Below are 22,808 nucleotides of genomic sequence, written 5' to 3' on the forward strand. Positions count from 1 at the left end.
GATCTTTGTTGTCTGGAGTATTCATGGATCTGATAGATTCTGCCAAGTCTTTCTTGGGTCTAATACCATCACCAGATATTACGTGTCCCAAATATTCAATCTCTTTTCTATTGATTTTCGATTTGGCTTCACTCAACACCATTCCAGCCTGGTGTAGTTTGTGCAAAACTCTGTTCAACCTCATATCATGTTTGTCTTGATCATCTGCAAAAACCAATACATCGTCTTGAAAAAAAACTACACCTTCCATATCACCAAGTATATTCTGCATTATTCTTTGAAAAACTGAAGCTGCTGAAATTAACCCAAATGGCATTCTGTGAAATTGATAGAGCCCCTCTGGCGTGATAAAAGCCGTCAAAGGTTTAGAATCTTCATGTAGTTTAATTTGATGGTATGCTGCTGTGAGATCTAGCGTAGAAAAGACCTTTGCAGGACCCAAAGTGGATATTAGTTCTTGTATATTGGGTAATGGGTGTCTGTCGGGAATCACACATTTATTCAACTCTCTCATGTCGACACATATTCTTATTTTTCCTGTAGTTTTCCTAACAATGGCCAATGGTGAAACCCATTCCGCTGCATCAATTTTCTCAATAACTCCTTGCATTTCCAATTTGGTTAGTTCCTCTTTGACTTCCCTCTTGAGAGCCAGCGGAATATTTCTGAGTTTCTGGGCCACAGGTCTTGAATCCCTCTTTAGCAATATGCGATGTGAGAATCCTTTTAGACATCCTATCACATCATCTCTAAATATTTCATTCTTTATCTTCTGAATGTTACCAATGTATGATCCATCGATTTGGTAAACCATTTCATGAGCATTAGGGTCTAAACGGACCTTGAGTAATATCTGGTGTGTCCAACTGAGTAGCGCAGACTCTCCGCTTTTAGATACATAAATGCGACCACTTGCTTGCCTCCCTTTGAAGTCTAAATTTGCAACAAACCACCCAAGCAATTCTATCCTGACTCCACCCTATGCTTTGGGTTTTACATCAACTTCATGTAAATACTCTGGGCCACATTTCCTCCACATCTCTTCTGGTATCAGCGTATACTTCGCTCCAGAGTCAACCATCATATTGACTGGAAATCCATTCACAACAATTTCAGTTCTGGGACTCTCTATGTGTGTGTCCTCATCAGTAACCATGAATACACATTCCTCTTCATCGTCATCATCTCCAATCCAATTAGAGGATTGTTCACCACTTGGGTTGGTCCTACAGCACTTTGCTATGTGACCTTTTCCCCCACACCTTCTGCAAATCATCTTAAGAGCAGGGCATTCCTTATTGTCGGCCCAGTGACTTGGGCTACCACATCGGTAACATCCTCTTTGTCTGGTCCTCCCTCTACCATCCTGGGTAAACATGCTCCTGTTTTGACGTTCTCCTCCTGACGTAGACGTCCTTATCATGTCGGGTCTATTCCCTCTCCTAGATTCGACTCTGTCAGGTCTTCTTGTATTGGCTTGATTGTTGTACGTATCTCTACTCTCAAAAGGTCTTCGCCGTAAATTGCTGGTGTTGGGTATTGTTCCATCTCTTTGTGATCTCATTTTCTTTTTCTTGTTGCCTCTAATTATTCCAATTTCTTCATCTTGATCTGATTGTACAACACTAATCGTAGATTTGATTGATATGTCCTTCATTCTATTTTCCAAAGTAGAAACACACGTTTCCATATGCTCCACTTCCTTGGCCAATCTAAGTACAACATCGAGTGTGGGATCATCTTCAGACCAAAGTCTCTCCCTGACCTTACTGCTCCTGCACTCAAGCATAAATTGGTCTCTGATCCTTTCATCGAGTTGTTGGTTGAAATTGCAATTCCGGGCCATTTTCCTCAGGGCAGTAACATACTGTTCTACAGATTCTTCTTTCTCTTGAACTCGCTTCCCGAATTTGTATCTTTCTAGGATGGTGCTCATTTTTTTGTCGTAATGTTTATTGAGTTTGGCAATGGCAATTTCATACATGTTCATGCCCCCTGTTTCATCTTCTGTGAGATCAGGCAAATCCTCAAATTTCTCTTGGCCCGCTGGTCCTAAACAATGTAATAGTAGGGACTTCTTTCTTTCTATACTGTAGTTCACTCCACAAACTACATGTGCGTAATGTTCAAAAGCTTTAAGCCATCGTTTCCAGGGAAGTATAGGTTCACCAATTTCCGGTAGAAACATGTGTGGTGGCTGTACTCCTTGCATGGCCATTTTTGATTATATTTAATTGGTTCAAGGATTAAGTTTAGAATCTGTATCTTGTACGATATCAAGCTCTTTATCTTTCACTGTGAAGAGGAAGAGTGTGAGAAGTAATGAGGATTGCTGAAGAATGTAGCGTAGAAAACTTCGTGAGGTTGCTTTTGCTTTATTTTAAATTTCCACTGTGAAGAGGAAGATTATGAGGAGTGATGAGGATTACTGATTTACTCGACGTGGAGTAGTGCGTAATGACGATGGAGTCTGATATTAGCAGCAGGATCTGGTTCCACCGGGAACACACGACGTAGTGTGCGTAGATTAGGGCAGGCAGGAGATTGGCATACGGCAGGGAGCAGTGAATAATTTAACTGGTGTCAACAGCTGGGCCAGCCTCCTCTGAGAGCACGTAACGCGGTGTGCGTAGGACGCGGCGGTGAATGAGGCCAAAAGTCAACAGCTTCATACGGCAGGGAGCAGTGAATAAATTAACTGGTGTCAACAGTGGGGCCCGCCTCCTCTGAGAGCACGTAACGCGGTGTGCGTAGGACGCGGCGGTGAATGAGGCCAAAAGTCAACAGCCGATATATTTATGTAAATATTATAAATAAACAGGGGACATGAAATGTGCGTCTTCACTACTTCGCTTCTCCTCCAACTGTCCTTTCCCCACGTTCCATCTCGTCACTTCCATTCTCCTGCACGAGCATCCTCTCGTGCAGACGCACGCTATTTCACATGTGAAGATACTACAGATTATTATTATTATTATGGTATTTATTGAGCGTGGACCTACTATTCCTTTTCACGTTGAAACCATATTTTAGTTTGGTCAACTACTTAATTGTTGGTCAACTACTTAATAATACATGGCAACAGTGGTTAGAATTTCGGGATGCATGTCTCTTGTGACCGGTAGGGCATTGATGGTAGTCCAGGCACAAAACAGCAGCGAGCCACTTAGTTAATAAAGCTAGGTAAGCTTTATTAGACATATGTAGAGTTGCTGTATAGTGTCTGTTACAAAGTGACTTCCAGGCTTCTTATGGTAACTTCTAGGTTTATTAGCAAGTACTTAAGTCACAGTTACAAGAAGATAGAGACATAAGTGGACAGGACATAACACTGGCTCCCATCACCCAGGCTGAGGAGCTCTAACTGCCTGAGTGTGGAACCCTTGGGTAAACATTCTAACATTCACAAGGCAACACTCCACATGACATCACCAGCTCACAGCATCCAAAGGCAGTCACTATAAAACACATCTCCTTCCTTTACTAATACACAATACATGCACATAAGCACTATATAACACAATCCTTCCTTTACTAATACGCAATACATACACACAGGCACTATATAACACATCTCCTTCCGCTATGACTCACATACACCCACACAGATACATCATGGAGCCTAACACAATGTCAAAACACAGGGGAAAGAAAGTCACACACACACCCTGCTCATTCACACGACAACTGATCTTCACCGCACATGGACACCACCAATGATTTGCATATAGAGGTGGGGCAGCATAAACTTCTCTGCCAAGAACAGGTCCAAGCGGAAGCCATATCCCCTTATCATCACACAAAGGGAGCCAACACCTTCCACCAACTAATACTCTTCCTGAACGAGCATCAGGTGGTGCTAAAAATCCCAAACCTCACATCTCTCATAAATCTCCCTTCTAATGATAGATCGTACTCTAGATAGATCTCCCACTCTACACACAAACATCACCTTAATACGACGAGGATACAAGTGGTGCACCTTTTTCTAGAGAGGTGCAACTCACAACAACTATTTCAACCACAGACCATCGTGGCACTTACCGACATTCAACTTTCCATACTGCTACCGGAGGCGCTACCTCCAATTAATTTCACACTTCTGCCAGAAGCGCTACCTTCCAATAACTCACTGTTAGGCGGAAACCTGTGCAGTTCCCTCTGGGACCACTGCAAAAGATTTAGGACTACAGGCGTTTGGCGGTGAACCCACTTGGTAGCAGTCTGTACCACACAGATTCACTTGGTAGCTGTGGCTGAGCAGTCAGACCTCTCTCAAGAAAAGGTGAGCAGTATGTGGAGTATACAAAATAGGGCAATTCTTCACAGCAAGACAAGCAAACACGCAACGAGGCTTAGTGTAAAGATATTAAGGTATTTATTTATAACAAAACATCTATGAAAAACACTATGGCAAATTCACGGCAAACAAATCAAACACAATTACTCTACGAAGAAGAAAACGATCAATCCCCCTAGCAATATTTCGACAACTCTAGGTTCTACTGGTACCACTTATTTTCAGACAGAGGTGTATACCTCAACCTAGATGACACTCGAACATTAGTTAGGACGGGAGAGAAAAAGATAGGCAGGTTATGAAATCAACACAGTTCAATCCTTCGCGGATAAAATGCAAGGCAGGAAGGCAAGAATCACAATAGATCATAAAGTTCAGAGGCCAGGCCCACTCAGAGAGAGGCAAGGCGCGATGTCCCAAAAAGTCTCTAGCGGAGATGCATTCAAGTCTTTGTAGCAAATTGTTATCGGCAGATTGAACCAGTTCAGAACAATAAATGAGAAAAGCTTGGAGGCGACCCAACGGAACGGAGAGGATTAAGACACCTCACTCGAACCGATCGAAAGGGAAGCCAGGCGGACACGGTACCTTGTTGTGGAGGGCAGCTCCGGCGGGGGCAGTTGTTCCTGGTGGTGGATGCACGTCGGGTCTTTGCCAAGAGTAGAGATGATCTCGTCGTCGAAGAAAAGTGAAGTCCGGTGCACCACCAGGGAAGAGACCAGCCGCGGAGTGCTCCGTCACAAGGCACCACCTTTTGGTCACGGTACAGGGGTAGTGGCTATCCGGTTGCGGGGGTGCTCTGCACGGCCAATTCGACCACTGCGTCCTGAGGCGAATAAAAAGCAAAGGGGACTGGTTGTTCCCACCAGCCAGGGGAAGAGACTCTCCGGCAGGGAGATCTCCTCTGTCGTCGGGAAGTGGTGAGTCGGTTCTGCAGGGCTCCACCGGAGGTGTCGTCGTGCAGGTCGGCTCAGCGTTACCCTCGTCAGATTCTTAGGTCCTGTGGCGACTTCTGAAGATCCAGTCCCAAAAGCCCTGCTTTTATGCAGAAAACCCCCATTCATTCAGCCTAGCTGTCAATCAACACATGCTAAGTGGTGAGCGGGAAGGCTCACCACTTGGGCCAATCACTCCAGAGTGCGACCGGAGTTGGCAAGGCAACTTGGTCCAGGGTGCCTAAACCCCCTCCCACACCCCTGTGGTAACCCGGACAGAATGGCACCACTTTTGGAGGGTCTCTGTACAGAGCCCGCCAAAAGTGGAACTAAGGGCTCGACCTTTGGTTTAGGAGTCACAGAGACGAACACAGACGCCATTTTACAAACCGAGTTCTGGCAGAAAATACCATCCGATAAACTTATTTAAGATAAGTAGATGGATGGTACGTTAGAGATTAACGAGAAAAAGGGTCAATCTCCAACAATGGGACGAATCCCATAGGGTTATGTTCGGGGTCGAACATAACAAGTAGTTTCCACTGCCACCAGCCAAAACTCGACGAGGGGGGACGGGACAGTGCCCCCTCGAGTAACAGATCCAGGAGTAATCGAATTACCCCTACTAGTACGTCCACAATAAGATGGTTTGTACTAGTTCTGTTAGTAAATTTAGGTCTAGTAAAGCCAATGGTGACTTTACATGCCCGGGGAGACAGTAGTCAGTCCCCGGGTATGGAGTCTATGGTGGGGGTCTGCTAGGACGCCTCAGTGCTACGGCATGTAGGGTGCGGTGTAACACACATAGAAAAACATATGAGACCCTATGGAGTAAAAGACCCCATAGCCCATCGAACACATTGACATTTCAAAGGAATTACACACATACATGTCCAAGAGTGGGAGAAAAGAGTCTCACTCTTGGCAGGATGGAAAAAAACAAACTCCAGAAATCCAGCAAAGCTGCTGGGGGACTCACTAGGTTAGGAAATTCAGCCTAAACAGAGAATTCTCCCTAACACTCACTGCCGGAGGCGCTACCTCCCAATAACCTTTGTGGCACTCACCCACATACCACTACATACTCTGGGCGCTACCCGTCTGCCACCAACTTCTTTGACTCACACCAAACACATATTACTGCATGTGCATTCAATACATTTTTCACAATTTAGTCAATATATCATCCTATATCTGCCAACCTCTTAACTTCAACACTTTTGTCTATTAATGCGCTTTCATTGACATTATTGTTTTTGAACTCCTAATAGTCCATAGGCACTTTGTGCCTCTAGTCTCTTCCCTTTAACTTCTACAAGTCCATGTTGCTCCGTAGCAACTTAAATGCTGGAAATCCTCAAAGAGTTACACTTAGCACTCACATGTGGTTCATTATTTATCCACACACATCCATTCACAACATGTTTGCAGCATAGCATCTTCACCCGTAACTTGCAGTTCCTAAAATAATTGCTTTTAACTCGTGGACATGTAACTCAAACTCATCCACATCAACTTCTAATTAAACAAGTCCATATATTCGGTGAAAATCCTCAAATGTGGTTATTCCTAATCACTAACCTCATAAAATGCACACGGCATACATGCCATGCATCCATATCTTACCCTTGCTCCATGCATTATAAATTGGCTCTACTGCCATTCCATGTACATCATAAAAGTCTTCTGCCGCATCTCTGCGCACTCACATCTTCTATCTTCATATCTCTTCGTTTGCCTGGGCACATCAAATGCCGCTTCAATGCTCGTCGCTCTTCGTTTCATGTAGACTCACAATGCCGCTTCTATGTTCATATCTTTTAGTTTGCCTGGGCACATCGAATGCCGCTTCAATGCTCGTCGCTCTTTGTTTCATGTCACCACGTAACATCTTTACATCTTTACCTTCTTATATTCCGCCACATCCTGCACAACGCTTTCGTGTGATCACCGTTAAGTCTTTCTTTGTCCGACGCGTCTGACAAAAGTCCCCGGATATATTACTCATACGTAGCTCTCATTAAGCATTGCACGTTTCCTCCTGCTTCTGACGTTGCGCCTCTTACACGAAGGTCCTTTCCTCGTATCGTGCTGAACTTCACTGCTTGCTGTATTATGGTGTTTGCTTTACTTTCATTAGCACCTCCCTGCTTGGCAATTTTCAGAGAGCAATAGCCATTCGTTCTGTCACCTATGATGGCATTTCATCCTTCGCCATCATCAACTGCTTTCAGTGTGACGTCACCAGTCCCCTCTCTGCAGCGGAGCACCTCGGATCTCTGTTTTCCAACCGTCACGCAGATGAAATAACATTTGCCACCATTCCTGCCATCACAGTACCTTTCTTAATTTTACGGTCCTTTATAGCGCACCACTTTTTCAGCCCCAATTCAAGCATAACGCCATCTCTCCCATTAAGACATGCAGCGCTGGGCATTTCACGTTAACGTTGCGTTAATTTTTCTTTTTACAGGGCCTCTTTTCTTCCTTCTCCTGCTACTCTCTTTAACCCGTGATGCGTTTTACAACTTTGCATTTCTCTTCATGGGCCCACTTGTTTCATCAGCCACTGGTCACATCACAGCTACCTTCTCCTGCTTGGGGAGAAACGTCCCTTAACAGACTGTGGACACAAATACTCCTGATATGGCACTTCACTGCACAGCGTGCCCTTTCTTCTGCTTATGGGACAGCATCCTTTCTCCAAGTATGGGTCCCCTTGTCCAACTTCTTGGACAGTTTCCCTTCTTCAGTTTATGGGAAAGATACTGCTTCTTCACTCTTCTACTTTTGGGGGCCTGTTCCACCATTGGGCTTGCTTCACTTCACTTAAGGATTTAAGGAACCCCACTTCACTGCTTCTTCCTCAACTTCAAACTCCTATTTCACTTCAAAATCCTTGCCCCATGTCTCTGCACAGGTGCTTCCCCTTCTTCAGCCTTTCCAGCCCCTGGATGCAGCTCTCACTGACCCTCAAGGGTAGCTAATCCCTCCTTTTATGGGCTTTTTTTCACCTTATTACCCAGCTTCTCTCTTCAGCCCTTGGACCCAGCTCTCCCTCCACCTTATGAGCAGCTGGTCCCTCCTGTTGTGGGCTCTTTTCCTCCCGCTTTATGCCTTGGGTGATGGATCTTACTTGTCTTGGGCGCAGTGTTGTCCTTCTTCTTATCCTTCTTTTTCCTAGACACCCCGCAGCAGGCTTCTTCCGCTTCCTTCAGTTTCCTTGCACATGGGTTCCTTTTCTCAAGACCAACTCATCGCCATTGTGTCTGGACCTCGAGTTTTGTTCCTCGTGTCGGGACGGTCCTTCTACGACCACATTGATGTTTTACAGATTTCAGGCAACCATCTCATGTATGAAGATGCTGAAATCTGGGGAAAGGGGTGGGTTGTCCAAATGTCATGTAACTAGTAGTGTCCGGAGAGTCATAACAGGTAACTAAGCAGAATTCGGTGTAGATGAGTGAAACAGTGTGAAATTGTATAAGGAACAACGCTTTACCAAGCCACAAACCCACAAACACATTTTGAATTGTGCTGAAATATGGGGAACGAGGTGGGGTGTCCGAATGTAATGTAGCCAGTAATGCCCAGTGGGTCCCAACAGGTAACTATGCAAAATCTGGTGGAGATTGGTGAAACAGTGTGGAATTGTATAAGGAAGAACGCTTCGCCAAGCCACAAACCCACAACCCACAAACACATTTTGACTTGTGCTGACCTCCGGGAAATGGTGTGGGGGTGTGTAATGAATTATTGGAGCCCAATTATTGGAGGCTACTGCTGTATGCAGACATGCTCAGGTCCCCGCATCAGTACTTCAAACATATGTCACTGGAGAGGATCCCGCACATTTTTTTGTTAATTTTGAAAGAGTGGCGAGGAATGCGCAATGGCCTAATGAAAGCTGGTGCCATTATATTGCGCCTCTCATGACAGGCGAGATGCAGAGTGCCTATCAGGCGGCCAACCCAACGGGAGAGACGACTTATATGGAGATGAAGAGAGGGGTCCTAGAACGTTTGGGTCATGATGAAGAGCCCTATAGACTAAAGTTTCGTGAGATCAAGTTACAACCGGAAGAGACACCCCGACAACTCTTTTATAGGGTAAAAGAACTGGGAGATAAATGGTTGCAGACAATGAACACCACGGTACAAGAAATGAATGAGAATATTGTTATGGAATAATTCATTGAAGCTCTACCCATCCCTATGCAGTGCTGGGTCCGTCAACATCATCGGCCCAGCCTTGTGGAGGCCGTTAACATCGCCTCCGCTTATCAAAAAGCTGGTCAGGGTCACTCAATGAGTTATTTGACAAACACCAAACCAAATACCAACTTCAACCATTCTGCTTCCAAGAGCCTAGGTGCTTCAAGATGGCCCAACTCAATGCTCAGAAAAACAGATTGGGAACCTACTAGAGTACAACCCATTAGTGAAAGCCCCGCTGGGATACGAGCACCAAGTGTGGTTCCCAAGGGAATACAGTGCTTCGAGTGTGGAGAATAGGGGCACTTGGCGAGAATATGCCCTAAAAGCGTCAAGACGGAACCTATGGACGTGGGGAACATGGAGGTTCCCAAGGAAGGAGAAACGTCTGAACCAGCAAGAGTGACAAGATCCCCTTTTCCTACACCTCTGAGGCTGAGGTTGATGGGAAACCCACGAGAGCCATGGTGGATACCGGCAGTTTACAAACCGTAGTAAGTACTGAACTAGTAGGGGATGTGAAGCTTTCTAATAAAAAGATTCCTATACCGTGTATCCACGGGGATGTGAGATCTTACCCTACCAAAGAAATAAATTGAAAGGTGGCTGGAGAACAAATGGAGGTCAGGGCCACTGTGATGCCGGTATTGCCAGAGCCACTTCCGATTGGGTCAGATGTACCGAACTTTGCCAGGATAGTGTAGAAAGTTGAGGAGAGTTGGTTGCAAGACACCCCTTTTGCTCACTGTAAGATTCTGAAAACCTTAATTAAAGAAAAGAAAACCAAAGCCACTATAAGAAGGTTGAAGAAAGACTGGGGCAAAAGAAATGTTTTTCTGATAGTGGTCGATTGGAAAATTGATGAAGGTGGCGATAGTTTTCGCATGGCCCAAGATTTAGACCCATTATTGGCAAATGCTAGGGCAAGTGTTCGGGAAGAAATATTAGGAAATGGACCCTACTTTATCAAAGAGAAGGGTTTGTACTATCGGTACAGTAAGGATGGGAATGGGATTACTACCAAACAATTATTAGTCCCCAGTAAATACTACCAAACCGTCATGGAAGTAGCTCATTTACAATTGGGCGAAGGTCATCTGGGAACGGAGAAGACCATACAGAAAATTTTAGGGAGGTTTTACTGGCCAGGAATATATGCTCAAGTGACCCGATTTTGCCAGACTTGCCCTGAGTGTCAGAAGAAAAATCGAGCAAATGTAAAAAAAGCTCCACTTCAACCCATGCCAATTGTTTTGGAGCCCTTTAGTAGAATCGGGTTGGATATTGTCGGCCCTTTAGTACATCATCCAGAGGACATAAATACATCCTAGTAGTGTCAGGTTTCATGGGGTTTGGTTGAATGTGGTGGAATGAGTGTATGATTAACATAAAGTATGGTTTGGGCCTTAATTTTTAGTGCAGAGTGTGGAGAGCTTCCCAAGCCAAAATGGAGACTTCCAAAAGGATCAGTGATTGGTCAGAAGTAAAAGAAAGGCATTGTTGGAACATTCTAAACCGCCTTTCATTGTCAGCAGCCCAGGTGGAAGGTCTTATGTTTGAAGCTCTTAAGATTTAGAAACTTTAGCTAGGCCCTTGGGTCTAGGATTTGTTATTTGGATCAGGAAAGTGTTGGAGAATTTAAGAAGAAACTCAGAAACGTTCCTGTAAAAGAAAGAAGCAAATTAAGTGACTTTATAATTTTTCCACTGAACTTTGTGAAATTCAAGAAGGAGTTAAATTTCTATACAATTTATTAACTAGTTCCTGTTTTCTTATTCTTTGTTTTAAGAGTAGTTCGTTTTGTTCTTTTAAGACTTTATTTTTGGATTTCTTGAACAGTACTCTTATTTAATGAACTGCGTCACATATTTAGCGCGTGGCAAGTTGGTGTGTGGAGACCTGTTCATCGTTTCAGCGTCGTGTGTTTTTTCGGCCATATAAAAATTATTGAGCATTGTTCCTTCTAACGGTAACAGTGCTTTCTTTTAACGTCGGGCTAGCGTTAGAAATCTTACACTGTCTGCGCAAGTGACAGTGTTATAGATACGCGTTCCTGAAACGTAATGTTTAATTTACTAACATTCTAACCTGGCGTGTGTACCTCATTCAGCTGCCTCTTCAAGGATTAGCGTCCGGAGCTAAGTAATTTCCTCTTTCCTACTTGAACAAATAAAATTAAGGAGGGAGAAATACTGATCAACTACGCATGCGCATATGCCATGAACTCTATTTTCTGTTCCTATGCGCACACCTGTTCTAACTTGATGGGTCCGACTTGATGGTCGTGCAGTTATGTAATGCCTCCGTCCCCAAGTACCGCTCGAGCAGAATGTAAAATACTGCCCTAGCAATCTTTGAGGCCACAAGTGGGAGTGTCGTCGTCAGCCTGGTATCGGGAACCCCGGAAGGACCCCTGAGTGCTGTAAGGCAAAGGGTTATAATCAAGGAAACACTCAAAAAGGCAATTGGCAATTGGCAGAAGGAGTAAACAAGATGCAGTGACACCAGCTTACCTAAAAGGGGTGGAGTGTAGGTAAGAAACCTATGCAGGGGAACCCACAGCAGGCTGGGATGATGTAGTTGGCACTCCTGAAAGCACCTGGTGGAGCAAGACTGGATCCGTGGCAAAACGTGAAGCAATCCGAGGTTTGCAAAAACAGAAGGGCAATCCAAAAGCAAGTCCAGAGTACAAATAGGTGTCAGATGTCCGGGAAATCAGAGAGCACGCCAGAGTCCAAGGGTAATCCAAGAGCAGTTCCAAGAAGCGTTCCAAGGTCGAAGCAAGGAGAGAAACAAGAAGCAAAGGTAACGCCTGGCAGTCCTCCGTAGAAGTAGCTCTGAAGCAAAGAGTCTTGTTTGCCGGCTTCTTTTGAAGCGGCGAGCGGTATCACGTGACGCATCACGTGACTGCTCGCGCACGTTGCGTGGAGCGCAACGCGGCCAGCGATTGGGGCTGCCGGTACGTCCTGGTATCCTGGCGTCGCCGGCTGTGCAGGAGGCGCCATGGCAACCGCCAACGCGGAAAAGGGCGAAAAGAGGCGGGTCCGCCCAACATGGTATTCCGCCTGCCGTGCTTCCCCCGCTGGTGTGGATGGGAAATACGACTGCGAGAAGCGCCTGATGAGGGAGACAGGTGTGAGGGGGGAAGTGAGAGATGGGTTGTGTGAGAGGGCGTGACAGAGCCCCTCCTCAAAGGCCCACGACCGCGTGGGCTGGAAGGATGCTCTCGGTGAAACTGGGCCACCAGGCGAGGAGCGTGAACATCCCGGGAAGCAACCCAGGAGCGGTCCTCAGGGCCGTACCCCAGCCAGTCCACTAGATACTGCAACCCGCCCCTGTGTATACGGGAACCCAGAATAGCCCGCACCTCAAATACATCGGGGGACGAGACAGAGACTGGGGCAGGAGGGGCAGTAAATCGGGTAGGGCCAGGGCATTGTTTAAGCAGGGAGACGTGAAAGTACCGGGTGGATCCGCCAGGCGGGGGGCACCGCCAGGCGCATAGCCACCAGGTTCAGGACATTTGACCACCTCATATGGACCCACAAAGTGAGGGAAAAGTTTGCGACAGCCAGGGATGTGTAAATGGCGGGTAGAGAGCCAAACCCGGTCCCCCACCTTGTATGCAGGCGCATCCGCCCTCCTCCTGTCAGCAGCAGTTTTCATGGAGGATTGGGCCTCACGCAGGTGGACCAATGTTTGGGCATGGACTGAGACCAAATCCCGAGCGCAGGCCGAAGCGGCGGGGGTATCAGAAGAGGAGAAGTCCGGAATGGGAAGAGTACCTGGATGTTGGCCAGAGAGGGCGAAGAAAGGTGAGAACCCAGTAGCAGAGTGCAATGTATTGTTATAAGCAAACTCGGCGAGATGCAAGAGGTTAAGCCAAGTGTCCTAATACTGTAACGTTAGGCAGCGTAGATACTGCTCCAATGTCTGATTGACCCTCTCGGTTTGCCCGTCGCTCTCTGGATGGTAAGCAGAGGAATAATGAGCATCAATACCCAACAGAGAGGTGAGGGCCCGCCAGAAACGGGAGGTGAACTGTGTGCCTCGATCGGACACCAAAACATGGGGCAGGCCAAAGAGACAGAAGACAGACCTAAAGAAATGCTTCGCTAAGACCGGGGCTGAGGGTACCCCCTTGCATGGTACGAAATGGGCCAGTTTGGTATAGGAGTCGACAACGACCCACATAGTATCGAAACCCTGTGTACGTGGCAGGTCGGTAATCAGGTCCATTGAGACCGTGTGCCAGGGACGTGGAGGAACCGGGAGAGGAAGAAGAAGACCCAAAGGTCGGCCCCTGCGTGACTTGCCCTGAGCACAGACTGAGCAGGTATTGACGTAGTTCTGTACGTCGCGTTTCATAGTCGGCCACCAACACCAGCGTTTGAGTAGTTCCAGAGTACGATGCTACCCGGGGTGACCATTAATGGCAGCATCATGAGACCACTCCAACGCCAGGTTCCTGGTTTCACTTGTGGGAAGAAAAAGCTTCCCGTGTACGAAGGGTAGCCCATCCTGCATAACCGGATCCCATTCTGTTAGTGACTGTGGATAGCGGGAGACCCACTGTCGTATGGTGGACTGTAATGAAGGTGATGGTGTGCAGACACAAACTACATGAGTCTCACTCAACAAGGTTTCAGGGAAGGGTGGGAGAACCTCCCCCCCAGGGGAACGAGACAGAGCGTCTGCTTTCCCATGCCCGACACCAGGTCTATGTTTGACCACGAAGTCGAACGCGGCAAAGAAGAGATGCCAACGTACTTGTCGGCTGTTTGTACATTTCAGGGAGGCAAGGTCTTGGAGATTCTTATGATCGGAGAACACCACCGTCTGGTGTTTTGCGCCCAGTAGGTGGTGTCTCCAGGTCTGTAGAGCGTCCTTAATGGCCAATAGTTCTTTTTCTGTGACTGTGTAGTGCAATTCGCTTGCTGTGAACTTACGAGAGTGAAATGCAACCGGATGCAAACGACCAGTGGCAGGACATGGTTGGGACAGTACAGCTCCTAGTGCATAGGAGGATGCGTCTGCCTCGAGGACAAACGGGAGTTCAGGGTCAGGGTGTTGTAACACCGGAGCAGTGGTGAACATAGTTTTCAGAGAGTCAAAGGCGTTTTGTTGTGTCACGGACCAGACATAGGGGACTGAAGGGCTAGTGAGCGCAGTGAGTGGTGCTACAATAGAGGAGAACCCAGCTATGAATCGTCGGTAAAAGTTGGCGAAACCCAAAAATGACTGCAGTTGCTTGAGTGTGGTCGGAATTGGCCATTCGTTAATTGCCCGGACTTTGGACTGATTCATAGAGAGACCCCCGGGAGAGATATGGAACCCCAAGAACTCAACCTGACTGGTGTGGAAAATGCACTTCTCGGGTTTAGCAAATAGTGCGTTGGCTTGAAGACGCAACAACACTTCCTTGACATGCATGATGTGTTCATCGAGGGAGGAAGAGAAAACCAATATGTCATCTAAGTACACTACCACGTAAGCGTTCAGGATATCGCCAAATATGTCATCCATGAAGCGCTGAAACGTAGCAGGAGCATTACAGAGGCCAAACGGCATAACTGTGTACTCAAACAACCCTTGTCGTGAGCAGAAGGCCGTCTTCCATTCATCTCCTTCCCGCATGCGTATGAGATTGTACGCTCCCCGCAGATCCAGTTTGGTGTAGATCGTGGCATGAGTGAGTTTGTCTAACAATGGGGTAATGAGAGGTATCGGATAGCGTTTTTTTACCGTGATGGCGTTCAAACGCCTGTAATCAATGCAAGGACGGAGATCCCCTTCCTTCTTTGGCACAAAGAAGATAGGACTTGCAGCTGGGGATGTTGATGGGCGAATGTGACCCAGACGCAGGGCCTGCTGTATGTATTCTTGCAGGACTCCCTCTTCTGTCTGGGTTAGGGAGTAGATCCGCCCCTTTGGGATGGGGGCGTCCGGGACTAAATCAATGGGGCAGTCGTAGGATCGATGCGGAGGAAGACCTTCCGCAGAGCCTTTGTCAAACACGGCCCGAAATTCATAATACTCAGGAGGTATGTTGTTCGTGACCGCCCCTACCATGTGAGTGTCCTGGGAGTCGGATCTGTCTTCTATGGCTAAAGAAGCGACTACCCCTAGGATGTCTGCGGGACTGGAAACCCGAGGTGTCTCGAGCAGGCAGTAGTATTGACACGTTTCTGATTCAAAGGAGACCTGACCCGTGCCCCAGTTAATCAGGGGATTGTGCCTCTTTAGCCAAGGAATGCCCAGGATAACAGCAAACTGAGGCGTGGCTATGAGATCAAATGACATGGTCTCTCTATGGACTTCCTGTATGACTAATTCCAACGGGGCTGTCTGTTGTAAGATTGGTCCAGAGGCTAGGGACTTCCCGTCTACTGCATGAACCGGTTCGGGGTGTTTCTTTTTGATCAGAGGTAAGTTTAGCAAACTGGCTAGCGCTATATCTATAAAGCAGCCTGTAGCTCCAGAGTCGATCACTATTTGTACTGCATGGGAGACTCCTGCAGCTGGGTTTAAGGAAGCTTGTACCACCACAGGTCGGACGGGACCAAAAGCTGGATCAGAGGTATTTTATATAGGACTCGCCCCAACCCCTGATCTCAAGGGCGAGTCTTCGGAAAACCCGGAACTTTGTTCCTTGGCCGGCGGGGACACTCCTTTACAAAATGCCCGTTGAGACCGCAGTAGAAGCAAGCGTTGTCCGCCCTTCTGCGCTCTCGTTCGGCATGAGTAATAGGACTGCGTACCCCGCCGATCTGCATGGGTTCAGGTAAGGTGCCAGATGAGGTTGAAGGTGAGGTATGGGATAACCCTGCTTCCCCCTTACGTTCTGCCCGCCTGGCGTCGATTTGCAAGGTCAAATCAACTAGGTCGATATAGAGTGAGGAAAGAGAAGGCACCACAGATAAAGCATCCTTCATGGAACCACACAAGCCCCGATAATAGATCACTGCTTTCTTGTTCTCTGGCCAGAAAGTCTCAGTAGTGAGTTGGTTGAACTTGGTAATATATTCAATGAGAGTGGATCGGCCTTGAGTAAGATCTAAGAGTTCCATGTCTCTGGATTGGGCTTTATATCTAGTGTCAAAAACCTTGGCCATTTCTTGGGTCAATAACTCGAAATCGTACAGAGCAGGATGGTTGCCCTCCAACAATGGGTTAGCCCATGTGGCTGCCACACCCGACAAATGGGAGAGAAGAAAAGCCGCCTTAGAGACCGGATCAGAGAAAGCCTGGGGTCGGCATAAGAAATGCAGTTTGCACAGATTTATGAAGGTGCGATATTTCAAGGGATCCCCTGATACCTGTCAGGGGCTGCTAGAGGAAATGGGGTCTGAACCACCACAGACGGGGCTGGCAGAGTGGGTGGTGTGACGGGAATCGTGTTTTGGGATGGGGCAACATCGCCGAACTCGGCGTCAACAGGTAAGGGATGTTGTGTGCTTTGCATGGCATCAAGACGGTGGTTCAGTGCAGTGGTGGCAGAGGCCAGGTCAGTGCGGAGGGCAGTGGTAGCAGCTGCCATATCTGTCCTAAGCGATGTCACTGCTTGCATTAAAGCAGTCACAGGGTCCCCGGCTGAAACATCCATAACTGGACGACCATAAGGCTTCACAGTCTGTTCTAACTTGATGGGTCCGACTTGATGGTCGTGCAGTTATGTAATGCCTCCGTCCCCAAGTACCGCTCGAGCAGAATGTAAAATACTGCCCTAGCAATCTTTGAGGCCACAGGTGGGAGTGTCGTCGTCAGCCTGGTATCGGGAACGCCGGAAGGACCCCTGAGTGCTGTAAGGCAAAGGGTTATAATCAAGGAAACACTCAAAAAGGCAATTGGCAATTGGCAGAAGGAGTAAACAAGATGCAGTGACACCAGCTTACCTAAAAGGGGTGGAGTGTAGGTAAGAAACCTATGCAGGGGAACCCACAGCAGGTTGGGATGATGTAGTTGGCACTCCTGAAAGCACCTGGTGGAGCAAGACTGGATCCGTGGCAAAACGTGAAGCAATCCGAGGGTTGCAAAAACAGAAGGGCAATCCAAAAGCAAGTCCAGAGTACAAATAGGTGTCAGATGTCCGGGAAATCAGAGAGCACGCCAGAGTCCAAGGGTAATCCAAGAGCAGTTGCAAGAAGCGTTCCAAGGTCGAAGCAAGGAGAGAAACAAGAAGCAAAGGTAACGCCTGGCAGTCCTCCGTAGAAGTAGCTGTGAAGCAAAGAGTCTTGTTTGCCGGCTTCTTTTGAAGCGGCGAGCGGTATCACGTGACGCATCACGTGACTGCTCGCGCACGTTGCGTGGAGCGCAACGCGGCCAGCGATTGGGGCTGCCGGTACGTCCTGGTATCCTGGCGTCGCCGGCTGTGCAGGAGGCGCCATGGCAACTGCCAACGCAGAAAAGGGCGAAAAGAGGCGGGTCCGCCAAACATGCTATTCCGCCTGCCGTGCTTTCCCCGCTGGTGTGGATGGGAAATACGACGGCGAGAAGCGCCTGATGAGGGAGACAGGTGTGAGGGGGGAAGTGAGAGATGGGTTGTGTGAGAGGGCGTGACAACACCATTTTAGAAGGAAAAGGAATACCTTCACGCATGCGCATAACTCTAGTCAAGTGAACGCTTCTTTGAAGAGCGATATTTTTACGCAAGCAAAAGATCCAATTAGTGAACACTCCTATCTTTCCACATGCACAAACAATTCTAAATGGAATAAGCAAGAGTGTCATTTTTGGAATTTGTGTTAAAGCTAGAGATTCACACAAAAGACGGATCTAGCATTTCCAGATGGGTATGAGTGTGTTCTGGAAATTTGAACTGCTAGAAGATTAATTCATGGAACTGAGAGAGTGAGCTAAAGATGGCAGTTTTCCAATACTGAATTGAAGAAGTTAGTAAGAGCATCAGAGACTCTATTTTTTCTTCAGTAGAAAACAAACACTTCCTCTAGGTTATTCATAGAGGATATTCAGGTATGGTGGCGTGTTTATTTACTCAATTCGTTAAAGAGAAGTTAGAGCCTAGGAAAAGAAAGGTTAGTGACTAAAGTGTATTTGTTGTTATTTTATCTACAAGTTAAGAGATAAAGAAGCTGAGCAAAACCTGAAGTTTATTATTTTGTCCCATTTTCCCCCTTTCCCTTAGGGATGCTCTCAACTGAACTGTTTGTTACCAGTTAAGAGGTTAGCATCCAAAGGGGACTACGGGGGTTCAGCAGCTTCCGCGGACAATATCCTGATTGAAGATAAAGCCTGACAAGTAGTCATTGATTACGCAACTAGGTATCCTGAGGCTTTCCCTCTCAGGTCAACCAGCGCTTCAAACATTTGTGACGTATTGATACCCTTTATCAGTCGAGTAGGAATACCAAAATAAATCATCACAGATCGTGGGACTAATTTTATGTCAGCCGTCATGGAGCAAGTTTGTGGGATTCTAAAGATAAAACATTTGAAAACGGCTGTATATCACCCACAGACTGATGGTCTTGTAGAGAGATATAATCAGACAATCAAGCAGATGTTGCACAAGTCAATGGAACCTGGGGAAAGAAGTTGGGATCGGATTTTACCATGGATATTACTCACACTACACAACACACCCCAATCCTCCACAAGGTTTTCTCTGTTTGAACTGATGTTTGGGAGTCCAGTGAGAATGTTACTCGACATTTTAAAGGAGAGTTGGGAGGAAAATCCAGGTCAGGAGATTTCCTTAACAGAGTATGCCTGTCAGCTTAAAGAAAGAGTGGAGTACTTGCAGAAAATTGCATGAGAACATTTGTTAAAGAATCAAATCAAGCAAGAATATTATTACAACCGAAACGCTCAGTTGAGAACCTTCCAGAAAGGAGATAAGGTGTTGGTGTTATTACCCACCTCTGAAAACAAAATGCTGGCTACGTGGAGGGGGCCGTATGTGATCGAAGAAGTCCTGGGGCCTTTGACCTATAAAGTGAGACAAAACGATCGAAGATTTCCAACCCAAAAGTATCATGTAAACCTGCTTAAAAAATGGTCTGAACCAAAGACGTCTATAGCAATGATAAACACCAAGGAAATTCCTATGGAGCAATTCCCACAGTTAAAAGGAAACCTGGGAATTGAGGCATTAAATATAAATGAAAATCTGTCAGAGAAACAGAAGGTGGAACTCTTAGAACTCAACAAGAAATATTCAGAGACCTTTTCCAGTTTACCAGGGAGGACAACATTGGTTTACCATCGCATTGAGACTCGACCTGGGGAGGTAGTCAGGATCAGACCTTATAGAATTCCAGAGGCGAAGCTAGAATCAATTAATAAAGAGATCCAAGAAATGTTGGAGTTGGGGGTCATAGAGGCCTCCAGTAGTGAGTGGTCGTCACCAATAGTTTTAGTCCCTAAAGCAGATGGAACAACTCGTTTTTGCTTAGATTTCAGGAAGCTGAATGAGACCTCAAAAATCGACGCCTATCCTATGCCTAGGATTGAAGATTTACTTGATAAACTCGGAAAGGCCAAGTTTTTGACGACCATAGATTTAACGAAAGGGTATTGGCAAATACCACTCCATCCTAATGATAAAGAAAAGACCGCTTTTGCCACTCCCTCGGGTTTATTTCAATTTACGGTCTTGCCCTTTGGGTTACACGGAGCGCCTGCAACGTTCCAAAGGTTGACAAACTCAATAATTAGAGGGCATGAGGGTTATGTCTGAGCGTATCTGGATGATATTATTTTTAGTCAAACATGGAATGATCACCTTGTTCATCTGGAAACAGTACTTCGACTGCTACAAAACTCAGGACTTCATATAAATCCTAAGAAGTCCTTCATGGCTAATTTTCATACAAAGTATTTGGGCTATTTTGTTGGGCAAGGCATCATAAAGCCCCAAGAGGAAAAATTAGTGGCTATAAAAAACCTACCATTTCCTGTGAATCCCAGGCAAGTGAGGACTTTCCTAGGCTTTATAGGCTACTACAGGAGGTTCATACCACATTTTTCCACGTTGGCAACACCTCTGACCGATCTTTTAAAGACCTCGCCACCACCCCGGAAGGAATGGCGTACGTCGGAAACAGAGAGAGCTTTTAATAACCTGAAGGAGGCTCTTTCCGAGAAAGCAATTCTACATTGTCCTGACTTCTCCGTGCCATTTTATTTGCATACGGATGCATCGGATACAGGCCTTGGAGCGGTGCTGTATCAAAACCAAGGGGAGGCCGAAAGACCTGTTGTGTTTATAAGTAGGAAGTTACTTCCCCATGAGATGCATTACACCACAATTGAAAAAGAGTGCCTGGCCGTAAAGTGGGCTATAGAGGCATTACAATATTACCTGCTAGGTCGAGAGTTCCCTTTGGTGACTGACCTTGCTGCACTGGTGTGGTTAGCTCGTAAAAGGACACAAATCCCAGAGTCCTCAGGTGGTTTCTTGCCCTTCAACCTTTCACCTTCAAGACGGTACATCTACCTGGGAAGTTATTGGCACAGGCCGATTTTTTGTCTCGCAACGCCACCCTTCCCGAGCGTAAGGGCCTAGAAGAGGGGGTGTCTAATGAATCCACTCTGAAGTGCACAGGAGAACTCCCGTCAGGCGCTGACTCTGGCAATACCAGGATAAACAGGGCATCAAAGTGTTAGGGCATCAAAGGGTTAAATATTTCTGTCAGCTGGGGAGGATAATTGACAGTGCTTAAAGCCAATCACGTCAGGGATTCAAGCTGTTGACCTTTTCTTTTGTTTTGCTGGTTGCTAGGGAACGGAGGAGCTGGAGGAGGAAAACGACGGTTATAGCTGGGCTTAATGAGGAGGTCGGGCAAGAAAACAAAGAAAACTGTTTTAACTTAAAGAAGTAAAAGTTGCGCCGTTGCGCGTTCCCAATATTTATTGTTGAGCGATTGTGAATGAGAGAAGAAGGTTTGTGTCTTACCGAGGACGCTGAAGGAGCCGAGCGAAGCACGTAGGAAGAGTGCCGGCTGTTCGCTTGAGAAATTTTACGGAGACACGCCTCTGCCTATCGAAGCGAGGAAACGTAACACGGTGAGTCTCTGACGGTGAGGGGGCTTGGCGGCCTCAGCGAATAGGCTACACCGCTTCTAAGGGGAGGAGCGAGGAGACAGAGATTCAGCTGTGAGGGGGCTGGGCTCAGCAGCGTGTACAACTCCCATACGCTGAAACGCTCGGCCCAGCTGTTTGATCCCCCGCCATCAGCGACGCACAACGTATCAGAGCAGAGGAGTTGAGAAGACTGAGAACGCGAAAAGGTACATAGAGAAAATACGCTTGACATTGAGGCAGACTGAAGGGCTTTTTGGCGTTGCAGTGTCAATGCTAATTAGCCTCTTTTCCTTTGTGGAGTATAAGTAAATGTCACGGAAGAAGTGGAATGAGGATATGACTTTTCACACACTGATTCACACAAGTGAAAGGGAAGAAGCCATGATCGCTTTACCCTGAAAGAACTGTTCTAAGACTGTGTCAATGGTTAATCCCTGTTAATATCACATGGACACTTAATCGGAAGGGAACAAGTGTATACACGCAACAACAAGAAGAAACAAAGAAAGGTGAAAGGAGAAGAAAAGGGAACCATTACATATCGTGATTAAAAGTTAAAGGCTGAAGAGACTACTAAACAAGGTGTTAAAGGATTAAGAAATTGCAAACATTTGTAGTGAATTAACGAGAAAAGGCAAAGGCATTTGAAACAAAATGAACTGACAGAAACTATGAGAGAGGCTTGAAGGAAATGAGAATAGAACATTTCTACCCTCAGAGACTTACCTGAAGGAACCAAGTCCGCTGCATGAAGCTATCATCGGTAGAAGTTCTCGACCAAGTTGAAAACGTATCCTTTTTCCTAAAATAGAAAAGAAAATAAAGGTTGTTTCACTAACAGGAAAACATCTACTTTCAGTCTCAGCGTACTTATTTAAAAATATATAGTGTTCACGTTACAGGGTGTCCAAATGTCATGTAGCCAGTAATGTCCGCAGGCGCCTAACATGCAACTATGCAAAATGTGGTGCAGATTGGTGAAACGGTGTGGAATTGTATAAGGAACAACGCTGTGCCACAAACGCACAAACCCACACCCAATTTTTTACTTTTGCCTAAATCCAGGGAAAGGGGTGGGGTGTCCAAATGTCATGTAGCCAATAATGTCTGGAGGGCCCTAACAGGCAACTATGCAAAAGGTGGTGCAGCTTGGTGAAACAGTGTGGAATTGTATAAGGAACAACGCTTCGCCACAAATCCCACCACAAATACATTTTGACTTTTATATATATAGATTATGAGACCACTCATTGGCCATTCACTTGCATTCTATCTCAGGCCCCCAACTGACACATTCAGAACATTCACACTCAA

The 22,808-nt window shown here is 46.5% G+C and overlaps 1 long non-coding RNA gene across 1 annotated transcript in view; it reads right to left on the reverse strand.

Annotated features, from left to right (window-relative positions):
- Window positions 1-22,297, reverse strand: part of LOC138467457 (uncharacterized) — a 229,747-nt gene extending 207,450 nt beyond the window's left edge. The window contains exon 1 of the long non-coding RNA XR_011268101.1: window positions 22,221-22,297. This is a non-coding gene — a long non-coding RNA (uncharacterized lncRNA). The remainder of the gene's footprint in view (window positions 1-22,220) is intronic.
- Window positions 22,298-22,808: the final 511 nt, after the last annotated feature.

The sequence above is a fragment of the Ambystoma mexicanum genome, chromosome 4q (assembly GCF_040938575.1).
Source record: "Ambystoma mexicanum isolate Mex_15411 chromosome 4q, UKY_AmexF1_1, whole genome shotgun sequence".
In the NCBI taxonomy this organism is placed as follows: domain Eukaryota; kingdom Metazoa; phylum Chordata; class Amphibia; order Caudata; family Ambystomatidae; genus Ambystoma; species Ambystoma mexicanum.